This window comes from Odocoileus virginianus, chromosome 25 (genome assembly GCF_023699985.2).
Source record: "Odocoileus virginianus isolate 20LAN1187 ecotype Illinois chromosome 25, Ovbor_1.2, whole genome shotgun sequence".
In the NCBI taxonomy this organism is placed as follows: domain Eukaryota; kingdom Metazoa; phylum Chordata; class Mammalia; order Artiodactyla; family Cervidae; genus Odocoileus; species Odocoileus virginianus.
Genome location: NC_069698.1, coordinates 356,462 through 371,395, shown reverse-complemented (window position 1 = coordinate 371,395; position 14,934 = coordinate 356,462).

Genomic DNA, 14,934 nt, shown 5'->3' with positions numbered 1-14,934 from the left:
TGATTTCATTTAGGATGGACTAGTGTGATCTCCTTCCAGTCCAAGGGACTCTCAAGAGTCTTCTCCAACACCGTAGTTCAAAAGCATCAATTTTTCAGTGCTCAGCTTTCTTTATAGCCCAACTCTCACATCCATATATGACTACTGAAAAAACCATAGCTTTGACTATATAGTCCTTTGTTGGCAAAGTAATGTCTCTGCTTTTGAATATGCTGTGTAGGTTGGTCATAACTTTTCTTCCAAGGAGTAAGCGTCTTTTAATTTCATGGCTGCGGTCACCATCCTCAGTGATTTTGGAGAACAAAAAAATAAAGTCTGTCACTCATTCTACAGTTACCCATCTCTTTACCATGAAGTGATGGGACCAGATGCCATGATCTTAGTTTTCTGATTGTTGAGCTTTAAGCCAACTTTTTCATTCTCATCTTTCACTTTCATCAAGAGGCTCTTTAGTTCTTCTTTGCTTTCTGCCATAAGGATGAAGTCATCTGCATATCTGAGGTTATTGATATTTCTCCCGGTAATCTTGATTCCAGCTTGTGCTTCATCCAGCCCGGCATTTCTCATGATGTACTCTGCATATAAGCTAAATAAGCTGGGTGACAATATACAGCCTTGAAGTACACCTTTCCCAATTTAGAACCAGTCTGTTGTTTCATGTCCAGTTCTAACTGTTGCTTCCTGACCTGCATACAGATTTCTCAAGAGGTAGGTCAGATGATCTGGTATTTCCATCTCTTTAAGAATTTTCCACAGTTTGTTGTGATCCACAGTCAAAGGCTTTTACATAGTCAGTAAAGGAGAAGTAGATGTTTTTCTGGAACTCTTTTGCTTTTTCAATGATCCAACAAATGTTGGCAGTTTGATCTCTGGTTCCTCTGCCTTTTCTAAATCCAGCTTGAACATCTGGAAGCTCACAGTTCATGTACAGTTGAAGCGTGGCTTGGAGAATTTTCCAAATTTTCCAAATTTGCTGACATACTGAGTGCAGTACTTTTACAGCATCACCTTTTAGGATTTGAAATAGCTCAACTGGAATTCTATCACTTCCACTGTCTTTGTAGTGATGCTTCCTAAGGCCCACTTTACTTCTCATTCCAGGATGTCTGGCTCTAGGTGAGTGATCACACCATCCTGATTATCTGGGTCATGAAGATCTTTTTTGTGTAGTTCTTCTGTCCTCTTCTTAATATCTTCTGCTTCTGTTAGGTCCCTACCATTTCTGTTCTTTACTGAGCCTATCTTAGCATGAAATGTTCCCTTGATATCTCTAATTTTCTTCAAGAGATCTCTAGTCTTTCCCATTCTTTTGTTTTCCTCTTATTTCTTTGCATTGATCCCTGAGGAAGGCTTTCTTATTTCTCCTTGCTATTCTTTCAGTTCAATTCAGTCGCTCAGTCATGTCCGACTCTTTGAGACCCCATGAACCGCTATTCTTTGGAACTCTGCATTCAAATGGGTATATCTTTCCTTTTCTCCTTTGCCTTTTGCTTCTCTTCTTTTCACAGCTATTTGTAAGGTCTTCTCAGACAACATTTTGCCTTTTTGCATTTCTTTTTCTTAGGGATGGTCTTGATCCCTGCCTTCTGTACAATGTCAAGAACTTCTGTCCAGAGGTCTTTGGGCACTTTGTCTATCAGATCTAATTGCTTGAATCTATTTCTCACTTCACTATATAATCGTAAGGGATTTGATTTAGGTAATACCTGAATGGTCTATTGGTTTCCCCTACTTTCTTCAACATAAGTCTGAATTTGGCAATAAGGAGTTGATCGTGATCATGTGGTTCATGATCTGAACCACAGTTAGCTCCTGGCCTTGATTTTGCTGACTGTATAGAGCTCCTTCATCTTGGGCTGCAAAGAATAGAATCAATTGGGGTTCAGTATTGACCATCTGGTGATGTTCATGTGTAGAATCTTCTCCTGTGTTGTTGGAAGAGGGTGTTTACTATGACCAGTGCGTTCTCTTGGCAAAGCTCTATTAGCCTTTGCCCTGCTTCATTCTGTACTCTAAGGCCAAATTTGCCTATTATTTCAGGTATTTTTTTACTTCCTACTTTTTCATTCCAGCCCCATATAATGAAAAGGATATCTTTTTTGGGTGTTAGTTCTAGAAGGTCTTGTAGGTCTTCATAGAACCATTCAGCTTCAGCTTCTTCGGCATTACTGGTCAGGGCATAGACTTGGATTACTGTGATATTGAATGGTTTGCCTTGGAAACGAACAGAGATCATTCTGTCATTTTTGGGATTGCATCCAAGGACTACATTTTGGACTCTTCTGTTGACCATGATGGCTACTCCATCTCTTCTAAGGGATTCCTGCCCACAGTAGTAGATATAATGGTCATCTGAGTTAAATTCACCCATTCCAGTCCATTTTAGTTCGCTGATTCCTAAAATGTCCATGTTCACTCTTGCCATCTCCTGTTTGACCACTTTCAGTTTGCCTTGATTCACGGAGCTAACATTCCAGGTTCCTATGCAATATTGCTCTTTACAGCATCGGACTTTACTTCCATCACCAGTCCCATCCACAGCTGGGTGTTGTTTTGCTTTGGCTCCATCCCTTCATTCTTTCTGGAGTTACTTCTCCACTGCTCTCCAGGAGCATATTGGGCACCCACCGACCTGGGGAGTCCATCTTCCAGTGTCCTCTTTTTGCCTTTTCATACTGTTCATGGGATTCTCAAGGCAAGAATACTGAAGTGGCTTGCCATTCCCTTCTCCAGTGGACCACGTTTTGTCAGAGCAGCAGAAATGAACTTTATTGGTTTTGAGACAACTGGCCTCTCCTCTGGTTAGGCAAGGATGGAAGTGCCACCACCCCACACCTACTCCCTGGTAAGAGCCTTCTGTGCCAGGGGTTTAGAGTCTTGCTCTTCTTAGATGGATTACTTGGCCCTACCTCTGACATGCTAAGCTCATCTTGAGGCCAAAGTTTGAAGCACTGCAAATATTTTCATGTGATGAATTGATGTGTTGAGTTATGTGCTCCCCACAATCACTATGGAATCCAATGAGGAGATGTTTCTCCTCCTATCAGGTCTCTACACACTATCTGCTCACCACCCAGTGGGCAGACACCTGCCTCACTTCCCTCAGCAAAAGGATCTTTGTTCCTGGGGAAGAAAAGAAATCTCTTCACTCTTTTTGAAGCTGTTTCAAGCACCAACCTACATCTGGCCATTGTGATTGTCTTTGGCAGTATGTTCTGGAAATTGAAGGGATTTTTGCACCAGAATTTCTATGCCAATAAAAGCAAAAGGAGATGAATGAAAGCTCATTCACCAAGACCTTACCCTGTACCCCAGGGGCCTTTGCTGTTACCTCTCAAAACCAGTGGTTTATCTAGAGTTTTGACTCCTGGAGATGAAAATTTTCTCTCCAATATTTAATCAAGAAAAGTTTCAGAATATAGTTGAAAGGAATCTGTAGTGTAAATGCATATAACCACATCTGGATTCCAACATTAGTATTTTTTATAGTTGCTTTATCATATATCTGTCCACCTGTAGGGGGTTGTTTTTAAACAAGCCTTGTCTTAATACAATGAACACATTTTCTGTAATAGTCATGAAATAAAATGAATAATAATAATATCTAGGAAAAAAGAGTGAAAAGGTTTATTTGATTTTGTGTACTTTTGCTAGCAAAAATAAAATTAACAAATATTGCATACAAAATATTATATATAAAATATTATACCTTGCAGCTCACATTCAGATTATACTCTTGCTTTACATTTTAAATATAAATTAATTTTGAATGATCACATGAAAGTAACAGATATGAAATAGTTGCAATTCTGTTTTTTCATCTTTACAATCATTGTTCTATTATTGCTTATTTGAATATTCTCTCTAAGTGCAGAAATTGGTAGTCCCACAGAGGATTTGGAAGCAAGAATTCTGCACCAGTCAGTCTGTCAGTTCAGTTGGTCAGTTCAGTCGCTCAGTCATGTCTGACTCTTTGTGACCCCATGGACTGTAGCACGCCAGGCTTCCCTGTCCATCACCAACTCCCAGAGCTTGCTCAAACTCATGCCCATTGAGTCAGTGATGCCATCCAACCACCTCATCCTCCGTCGTCTCCTTCTCCTCTTGCCCTCAGTCTTTCCCAGCATCAGGGTCTTTTCAAATGAGTCAGTTCTTCCCATCAGGTGGCCAAAGTACTGGAGTTCCAGCTTCAGCATCAGTCCTTCCAATGAATATTCAGGACTGAAATGCCGAAATGTGAAAATTCTGCCCCAGGTGAGTTCAAGTGATTCCAAACTATTAGAAACTTACTTCCAAAATGAACATGTTCAATAGAGTCCTTTTGTGTTTGGGGCCAACTATACAAATGGGTAGAGAATTTGCCTGTAATGCAGGAGACCCAGGTTTGATTCCTGGGTCAAGGAAGATCCCCTAGAGAAGGAAATGGCAACTCACTCCAGTATACTTGCCTGGAGAGTCTCATGGACAGAGGAGCCTGAGCATATGGCTGTGGGGTCGCAAAGAGTGGGACAAGACTGAATGACTAACACGTCCACTTTCACACAAATGGGAGTTCTTCAAATTAACTTCTATATAGCATTCCTTATTTATTAAATAATGAATAATAAAAACACTCCATTTGAATTTTATATATATATTATTAAAACTTAATTGTAATGGAAGCAATTGTTTAGAATTTACAACAAAGATTTTTTTTTCAGAGAAGAGTATTTTATCACTGACATTATTTAGAACTTTTGGCAAACAGAGATTTAAAAAAATCAGCCTGTAGTTGGTTTTATGATTGTTTTAAAATTCTGTGCATATAGTGCAACCTCCTATGATTTGCTGCCCCTTCCCATTCTTCGTGTTTCAAACATATAGTAGAAAGAATTCTATTCAAAGAGCATGGTGTAACAGGGGGAAGAGACTTAGCTTCTACTCAGAGTAGAACTTCGCTCAATTCCAGATTGAATAAAGACAGCTGGTTGTTGTTGTTGCTTAGTTACTGTTATGTTGGACTCTTTGCAACCCATAGATGGTAGCCCGCCAGGCTCCTCGGTCCTTGAGATCTTTTAGGCAAGAATACTGGAGTGCATTGCCATTTCCTTCTGCAGGGGATCTTCCTGACTCAGGGGTAGAAGTTGAGTTTCCAGCATTGACAGGTGGATTCTTTGCCGCTGAGCCACCCAGGAAGCCCCAAAGATAGCAAATGAACAGGGTGAGGGTATCAGTGGATAGAAAATTGCTAAGAAGAAACCTCAAATGTCAAGGGATTCTTGCTAAAGGCAGGCCAAAGACTGTACATGAAAGGTAAAGATTGAGGAACTTAATCAGCTATCAAGGGTAATCAGATACCAAGGTAGTGGGATTTTCTCCATGTTGACAGCAGGATTCTTTCTACACTTGGGTAGGCAGATGAGGTAAGGATCCCAGAATGAGGCCTGGCCATAAAGAGGGCTCAGAAGAGACTGTCTAAAGTTTGATCTCAAGGAGAGGGTCTTTTCGGTGGCCACTGCCCAAGACATATATTTTACTTATATATGTGAAATGAGTAGTTCTAAAAATGTAGGAAATAAATACAAAAAGGACAGGCAATTAAAAAGGACTTCAGTTTAAAATGTCCCTGTCTTACCATTATAAAGCCTAAAGCATTATTAGTCATTTCATCACTGTTAGTAATAAAAAAGCCAGGAAGCAAATGTGTACAGCGTGACATAATTTGTTTGTCCAGCTTTACTTAGCTATCTTCCACCCCTTTCAGCAGGTGGTTTCTCACTTGCTTTCTGAGGACCGTCCCCGAATGACACAGAGTTGTGTCCAGATCGCAGAGCAGTGCTTCCCCGTTAAAGGGCGATCAATCAACTTTCCACTGATGCCCACTGCCCAGAGGGAAGCATGCCTGTCTCACACGGACGAGGGACAGTGTTGAGCCTTCTCCCACCCTCGAAATCGCTCTCCTTTCCTACCTTGCCTCTAATTCAGGTTGACCTGGGGAAGAAGAGGAGAGATGGAAACAGGGGACTTTCATCAGGAAGGGCCTGGGTTTTCTGAGGACTGCAAGAGGAGAGGAAGTAAAAAAGGAAACTAAAAAACCTCTTGAAAAGGGATTTTTAAAGAGTGTAGCTAGAAAGCTGAGAGCAGAATTAGAAAGTGAGGCTTCTGGATTTGGCATGAAATGCCAGCAAGAGAAATGGGTATGTGTGTGGGTGGGGAAGAATTTTTTTTTTTAATATTTATTTATTCGGCTGCACTGGATCTTAGTTGTGGCACTTGGAATCTTTAGTTGCTGTATGCAAAATAAATTCTTAGTTGTGGCATGTGTAATCTAGTTTCTGAACCTCCTGCATTGGGAGGGTGAATCTTAGCCACTGGACCACCAGGGAAGTCTCTCTTTTTTTTTTTTAATTGAGGCAAAACTGCCATGAAACATTATATAATTTCAGGTGTACAACATTATAAATTGATACTTATATACATTACAAAAGGGGTCATGATCCTAAGTCTAATCACTACCCATCACCATACAATTGACCTCCTTTATGCATTTCACCCTCCCCTGGGCAGTGTGGGGATTTCTAAGAAGCAATACTGAGGGTTAGAAGTTAGATCTCTTAATATTCCTTTGTAGATGTAGGCAAACATTCAAAAGACTTGTAAATATCTGGGAGTTGTTGGACTGTATCCTCCTGAGGCAAACTTGCCTTGAGGCTGGGCTCTAGGAGGCCTGATTCAGAGAAATATTAAGAAGCCTTTAGTTTGGATTTGCGAAGCTCTCTGCTAGGTCCCTTTAACATTCACTATATAGCAATGAGGCAGCTTCAGTTTCTGAACTGGAATTGGTGGAGGTAAATTGATTCCGTCCCTCTAGCTAGCTCGAATATGGCAACCAGTTCTTCTCAAGAGGGAATGTAAGAGGCTGAAAAGCTGGCTTTGAGAACACCTCTGGATGTTCACCTACGGAACACCTAGAAATGGACAAAGAAAACAGTGATATTTCATCTGAACCTGTTGATGTGAATGTAAGTACATTGTGAGAAACCTTCTCTGTTACTTGAATGCCATTTATTGTTGACCTTGTTGGTAAAATGAGACTGAGTCACTTTACAAAAATGAAGGAAACAATAATAAAATACTTAACCTTCCTTTGGTACTTAATGGACTTTACAAATATGAGCTTGTTTTAAAGTGCTATACTTGGTAATTGATTTGCAGCTGTTTTTATAAAACTCCAGGGAAATTGTACTGATCTCTATACAAATTCCATTTTAAAATTTAATCAGGGCTAACTGAGACTGCCTGTAATGTGTTCCCGTACTTAAAAAGACCCAGCTTTGGCCTTGTTAGTTCATTATGACCTAGAACTTCTCTATGTTTTTCTTTTTTACTTCTTGGGGGTATATTTTAACATAGATTGACACCATAGTCAACTCAGCCTGTAACAGAATGTTTTCTTTTTAGAAACACCATCCTCAGTCCTACAGAACACCACATTAGATGAACTCTGGTCTAGCTCAATTTCACTGGGAGGCATACAAGCTACATTTCACTCCAGGGGTTGACAAGAGTGTTTGGCACAAAGAATGAGGGAGCCATGAATAATTTAGAATGTTCTTGGCCACACATTATCCCATTAATTGGTAGGATTAAAGACTGGAAGACTTGTATTTTGTAGGGAACAGTGAGAGAGAGTAAGAGAGAATGAGAACACTCTTAGAGGAGAGCTAGAAAGGGGAATTATTTCTTTAACATGGGTGTTCCACATTCTTGCCTTTAAAAGAATGTGTGGTTAAAAGTTATTTCATCATTGACGTTTAGTTACCTTGACATGTATAAATCTCTCCTTCAAAGAAGCTGAACTCTCACTTACATTATTAAAGAATTCACAGCATCAAATGACAGAGGGTAGAGGAGAAAAAAAAAGAGGAGGGCAAAGAGTTAAATAATATACTTTTTTCCCCTGTTTTCTCACAACACTTTGTATGTCATTGTGCTAAAACTGGTGATTTTCTAATCTAACATAAGTCTCCTATTTCATTGTTTATTTTTTTTTATCATTTTTTCATTTGTGATTGAGAAACCAAATTGTTGTTCAGTCCAGTCACTGACTTCTAGAGCATGCCTGTGAGGTGATGGTAAAATAAGCACTTGACCCCTGTCCTTCATCGCTGCACAGACTGAAGGCGGAAAGGAACAGGCCGGGCTGGCTCCATCTTGAAGAAGGAAACTCCGTCTTACATTCCCAGTGAACTTTGGACTATGCGCCTACTTGCATTTTCAGTGAACTTTGGACGATGTGCCTGGTAGCCGTGGAGATAACACACCTACGGCAGAACAGGCCTCCCGGACTGATAAACGCCAGGTTCCATCTGAAGATTTCCCATAGTCAGAAAGAATGCAATAACCCCCTATGCCGTCAGTCAGCTCTGTAATCTTTAGGGCACCGATTGGTGTAGGCTACAGTGTGTAAACAGCTGACCCTTCTGACTATGAATCATGGCTGTGACCTGATTGCATCTCCCTTTAACATTTTCCAGGCTAGGTTTAAGGAATTTGGGGATGGGGTCTTGAGCACATACTCTTAAGGTATATAAGGTTTTCACGAAAGTCGGTCAGGATCCCTGGCTAAAGAGGAAACTCTGCCTCGGACCCGCCAGTGTAATAAACTGCACTCCGCTATCCACTCTGTCCTTCTGAGTGAGTTTGCTTCCCGGAGCATTTGGCTACAAAAAACGAGAATCATTCTGAAATTTTCTCTTTACTGAAGCCAAACCCAGCCTCTGTACTTGGAAAAAGAATTGATTTTCAGTGACAGTTTTTTGGTGAAGTAGAAAAAAATAGCTTTATTGCTTCGTTAGTCAAAAGGAGCCACAGTGGGCTAATGTCCTCAGAATTGTGTGTCCCAACCTGGAGACGATAGTGAGAAATTTTATAGTAACGATTCAAAGAGGTTATGACCAGTTTGTGGGCCACCTTCTGATTAACTGGAGGTGAGGTAAGTGGGAGTCAGCATCATTAACCTTCTGGTTCCAACCAGTCTGGGATTTACATGCTTGTGGGCAGCATACCATTAATTTCTCCTACCTGGTAGGGATTTCAGTATCTGCAAAATGGCTCAAAAATATTGTTATGTGTATCCGTTGATGGAGAACCAAGACTCTGACGCAAGGCTGGACTATTGCTCCTCCTTTGTCTCTGCATCCACCCTTCCCTAGTTAGCAACAGTTTGAACCTGCTCCTTGGAACTCAGGAAAGGTAACGGAGGCTGAATGAAGCCCATCTCCTGTAATCAAGAAATGGGGGACACAGAACAGGTTTTGTGTCCGGGAACCCCACGGGGTCCTGCTTGGTATCACGAGCAGCGGTTCATGAAGCCATAATTCGGAAATCAATTCGTTTCTCTGAGGAACTCACTTCTATTTTTACTGTCAATCCTGCCTCAGCCTAGAAGACACTGACTGTGGGAGAAAAGCTATATATATTGCAAAGACACACATCCCCAGAGATGTGGACTCAGGAATCCACCCACATAGAATCCTAGCTGTCTGCCCTTTACGTCCTCTAGTCTTCACTACATAAAATCCAGGTCTGTCCTCTCTAGCGTCTCTTTAGCAGAGTTGGCGAGTCTGGGGGAGAACCTGGACACACTCTCACTGGAGCTCACGGACTGTCTGTTTTTGTTTTTGTTTTTTTCTCATTGGTCTTAATTGTGTGATTCGGTGCAATTGTTGCTTCTGTAAATCATGTGACTTATGCAGCCTTTGAGCACTAAGATTCTCCTGACTGAGTGGTTGCATTTAAGCCTTAGACTACTTCTAATTGTTAACACATCTTTCATTCTTTTGAAGATATCCAATATCTCAGTTCAGGTGGTCAGTGCACCAGGGAAGTTGCCAGGGAGACGACCACGGAGAAAACCCATCGCCAGAGCCAACCCAAGAAGCAACTCAAGAAGAAAGCTCCCTTTCGGAACGTCCAAAACAAAATCATTCTCTTCACAGTATTTTTATTCATCCTAGCAGTCATAGCCTGGACTCTGCTGCGGCTCTACATCAGTGAGTTGAAATCCCTTGTGCCTTGGTGTTAGGGCTTGCCCGAGGGTTTGGCAGTGCAGGCCCCGTCTGCCCCTGGGTGTTTCTGATAGAATTTTCCTACTTCTCAGACTGAAAGCCATTTTCAAAACTGTTGAGGTTTTAAGGAAGAAGTCAGAATTGTCTTTCCCATTTCTTATTTTACCACCACTGCTTTCTTCCCAGAGGAGCAGAGATGCCAGAATGAGAAGAGCTGAGGAAAATGCTTGGGAGCTTTTGACTGGTTCAGAAATGTAACGCATTTTTAGCTGTGAAAAATGAATGGAATGCTAAGCTGTTTATTTCCTCATCTACCCACTCAGGCCTGTTGCTAGGCAACCTCATGGTTCCAGCTCCCTGAACTTCAGTTTATTAATGCACCTTTCTCTTCTTTGTTTTTATGTTGTTTATCCAGTTGATTATGGTTTTGTCAATTTTACTGATGCTTTTGGATAGGAGTAATAACTAAGTTCTTCCTTAGAGAATAGTTACCCAAGCAGCTCAGTAGCTGTAGCATTTATTGATTTATGCTGGACTTCCCACCCTACACATTATTATATTTAATACAAGATACTCTCAAGGATATTAGAATTTGATTGGAAAACTAGATTATAGGCAAAGAATTAATGAATATTGTCTTGAGCAGTTCAGGTCAATTATATATAGAAATTAATCCCCTATGATTTGTGTGGCACCATGTAAGATATCAGGCACACCAAGGTGCATCTCCTACTTTTAAAAAGCTCACAGATGTATTTTCTACTTTCAAAAAACTCACAGCTCGGTGCTGGAGAGGCAGTGAAGATTGATTTTTTTTCCTAAGCAATTACTTGGCAGTCACAGAAGGGAGGTGTCCAACAACCTGTTCAGTGATCGAGTCTAGATAGGGCTTCATGAACTGGCTTCTGAAGATTCATCCGACACAACTTGGGAGTGCCCACTATGAGCTGGGCCCTGTGCAAGACACGGAACAGGGTGGTAGACAGGAAAGAATCTGCCTTTACAGACTAGCGGAGGCTGTCAAGTCAATGAGCAATTAAGGCAAACACAAGACACACAGCCCCATCCCAGAGCAAACCAACTTATTTCCCATCGGTTCTCTGCCAGCCCTAAACTGATGTATTTGCATTGCCTAGCACATTCGTCGGAAAAGGCAATGGCACCCCACTCCAGTCCTCTCGCCTGGAAAATCCCATGGACGGAGGAGCCTGGTGGGCTGCAGTCCGTGGGGTCGCTAAGAGTTGGACATGACTGAGCACTTCACTTTCACTGTTCACTTTCATGCATTGGAGAAGGAAATGGCAACCCACTCCAGTGTTCTTGCCTGGAGAATCCCAGGGACGGGGGAGCCAGGTGGGCTGCTATCTATGGGGTCGCACAGAGTCGGACACGGCTGAAGCGACTCAGCAGCAGCAGCAGCACATTCGTATAAAGCTTTGGGACGTCAGTATGATGAGGTAATTTGTTGGTTGTCTGAACATCAGAGAAGGGCATTCAGAAAGACAGGCTACTACGAGGAAAGGAAAAAAGATATGAATAAAAGAGAACTCTTTGACGAACAACAGAGATTAGCTTTGATACATGAAATCTGAGCATGGAGGGTGCCCTTGAAAAATGTTAAAAAACAAAAATTCAACCAAGTAAATCTAGTGATACAACTGGCTTTATGCAGTTGCTCATGAATCACAGCATCCCACCTATTAATAGTCATTAAAATAGTAAATGGTAAATACTAGCAAGAAAAAGTAAATAATAGCAAATAAATCAATAAGTATTATTTTATTTAATAGTAAATAAAAACCTTGGAGCTGGTGAACAAAATGGAAGGTTTTATAGGCAGAAGGAAGGTGGGGCAAGGAGGCTATTAGCAAAAGAAAAGACAGGATTGTTTCTGGGCAGGCCCTCAGATCTTGGGGGAACAGCGGTCTTTATCATGCAGTTTGCCTCTCTAGTGTTGATCAGGAAATTTCAAATTGTCTATTTAAAGGTCACATTCCTGGGAGAGAGTGAAACTGCAATTAAGCCTTTTTCTTTACAATTTTATTTGTTTATTATTATTTTTTAATTTCTTTTTTGGCTGTGCTGGGTCTTTGTTTCTCTGTGCAGGCTTTCTCTTGAGACTGGGGGAGGGGGCTTCTCACTGTGGTGGTTTCTCATCGCTGCAGAGCGCAGGCTCTCGGTGAAGGGGCTTCAGTGGCTGTGGTGCGTGGGCAGGGCATGTGCATCTTCCCAGCCCAGGGATCAAACCTGCGTCCCCGGCACTGTCAGGCAGACTCTTATCCCCTGCACCGCTAGAGAAGTCCTGCAATCGAGTCTTGATTTGCCGTCATGGGGGCAAGAGACTCCATCTGGGGCTTGTGAGGTTGTTGTTGTTGTTGTTGTTGTTGTTTTGGACGCACTTTGAAGCTTGTAGCATTTTATTTCCAGAGTTCGATCTCTGTCCATCAGCAGTGAGAGCATGTAGTCCTAACCACTGGGGCAACAGGACATTTCCATGTGATTTTTTTTTTTAACAGAAATGAGGTGGACAGCTCATCTGGAAGACCATTTGTTGTTGAATGCAAGCTTCTCAATGCACAGTGAGGCCAAATAAACCATAATATTGGAGGTTGGAGCAGAGAGAGATTTATTGCAGGGCTCAGCAAGGAGAATGGGTCACTCATGCTCTAACTCCCCGATGGTTTGGGGGGAGATGTTATTACAGGTAAAATCTGGAGTGAGGACTGCTAGGTGTACAACTATCCTTTAATTGGTTGGTGGTCTAACAGGGTGGTATTTAAGGGTTCCTGTGATTAGCCTGAAGTTAGCATCCTCCATCTGTATGGGTGGTTCCTGCAAAAGAACCAGGATCCTGGACTATAGCTGATTGCATCCTCCATCTGTATGGGTGGTTCCCACAGAAGAACCAGGATCCTGGACTATAGCTGATTGTTTCCTTGTTTCAGCATCCCTTTGCTTCCCTGACTTTTAAAAATAAGAAAACTGGGGACACAGAAAGGCTTTTGTGCCTAGGAGGGCCCCACAGGGTCCTGCTCGGTTTCACAAGCAGGAATTGTATGTTGACCTGAGCTGAAGAGTTAGATAAATGTAAGCTGGCTAAACTGAACTCTCTTGCATTGTTTATCCCTCGAATACTTACAGATAGAAGAAGGATGTGTATAAACTTCTAGGTGAAATCATAGCTTTCATTTAAATTTTAAGAATCTGTAACAGAAGAAAAAAAAGAAGAAGAAACACTTAAGAATGACTTTCTTGGTAAAATCAGAGACAGAAACAAATGTTTCTTTATACAAGAGGCCTAATCAGGCAAAGTGGTTTGTCCAAGGTTACGTAACTATTGTTGAACCCAAGTTCATGTGCCCAACTCACAGTAAAGCCAATCAAATTGAAATGTCAGAATTTGGAGCAAGAAAGGTTTATTTTATGAGCCAAGCAAGGAGAATGGGCAGCTCATGCTCAAAAGATGCTAACTCCCTGATGGTCTTCAAGGAAGAGTTTTTAAAGCAAAATTTTGTGAATGTGGGCTGAGGGATGTGTGACTTTCTTCTGATGGTTGGTGGTGAGATAACAGGATGGCATATCAGAAACCACAACCTTCAGGTTCAATCTGTTTCAATCTCAGCTTTCTGGTTCAACCCAGTCTGGAGTCCACATGTTTTTTGCTTGCACATGTTTTGTGCTCAGCCTGAAGTCACCACTCACCACCTGTTTGGGGGCCTCAGTTCCTACAGAAGAACTCAAAGATAGAGATCAGATTGTGATTGTTAGGCAGTTAGAATAGGAAAAAGGAGTCCAGAATGGTGGTGGCTACGAGACAAGGAAGGGAAAAGCCCACAAAAATAGAGCAAAGGCAGGTCCGAGGACTGGAGTGAGGACCTCAGGTAGAGCAAACAGCACTCTTGGCCAGCCCAGGTCACACACGCACGTCCAGGAGGAGGAGAAGAAACATGTAAAAAGAGGAGCCAAAGGGTCAGGGCTCTCTCTATCTCTTCTCTTTGTGTCTCTTGGGTTGGCAAGCCCTCATGCCTCGAGGATGTATTTTCCTTTATTTTCTAAATAAAACTGAGCTGTAACACGGAGCTGTGACACTGGCCCATCTGAGGGTGGTAACGCTGGTTTGTCGCTTCACATTTTTGCTGTGACGAGACAGAATCAAGGAAATTACACACGCCCCCGACGTGATGCACGTCCCTTGAGGGGGAGCCAGGCCTCTGCTTTATCGCTGCACTGTTGTTGCATGACCACATTTCCTTTGTTTCTGCATTCCTTCATTTCTAACTGGTAACTGTTTGAATCTACCTTTTGTAACTCAGGAAAGGTGTGGGAGGATGAACCCTTTTTCCTACAGAACAGAAATGGGGAAAACAGAAAGGCTTCTGTACCCAGGAGGGCCCCCCAGGGTCCTGCTCTGGCTCAGTTCCCTCTTTTCTTTGAGGTGAGCGGCTGTAGGACAAGAAAGGGAAGAGCGTTTTGGACAGAAAGGTGAGTCCTAAACTCGGCAGAGGAATTCAGTTTTAGGAGGCTCAGCTTCATAACTTGAAAGAACAAATTTAGGACAGGAGCTCAGGCCTCTGGCCCTCCCCCCCCACCCCCCCCAGCCTCCCTACACGGCTAACGTGACCTCCGAATGGGTCACCCAGGGCGGTGGCTCCCCAACGTCCATACAGGTTGCACCTCCTTTTTTTTTTTTAACATTTACTCCTCTGTGTCTGGTCTCAGTTGTGGCACGCATGGCAGTCTTTGCTGCATCATTCACGACCTTCCATTGTGGCACACAGACTCTCTAATTGTGGTGTTCTGGCTCAGGAGCTGTGCACGTGGGCATGTGGAATTCTAGTTCCCCGACCAGGGATTGAACCTGTGTCCCCTGCATTGCCAGGCAGAT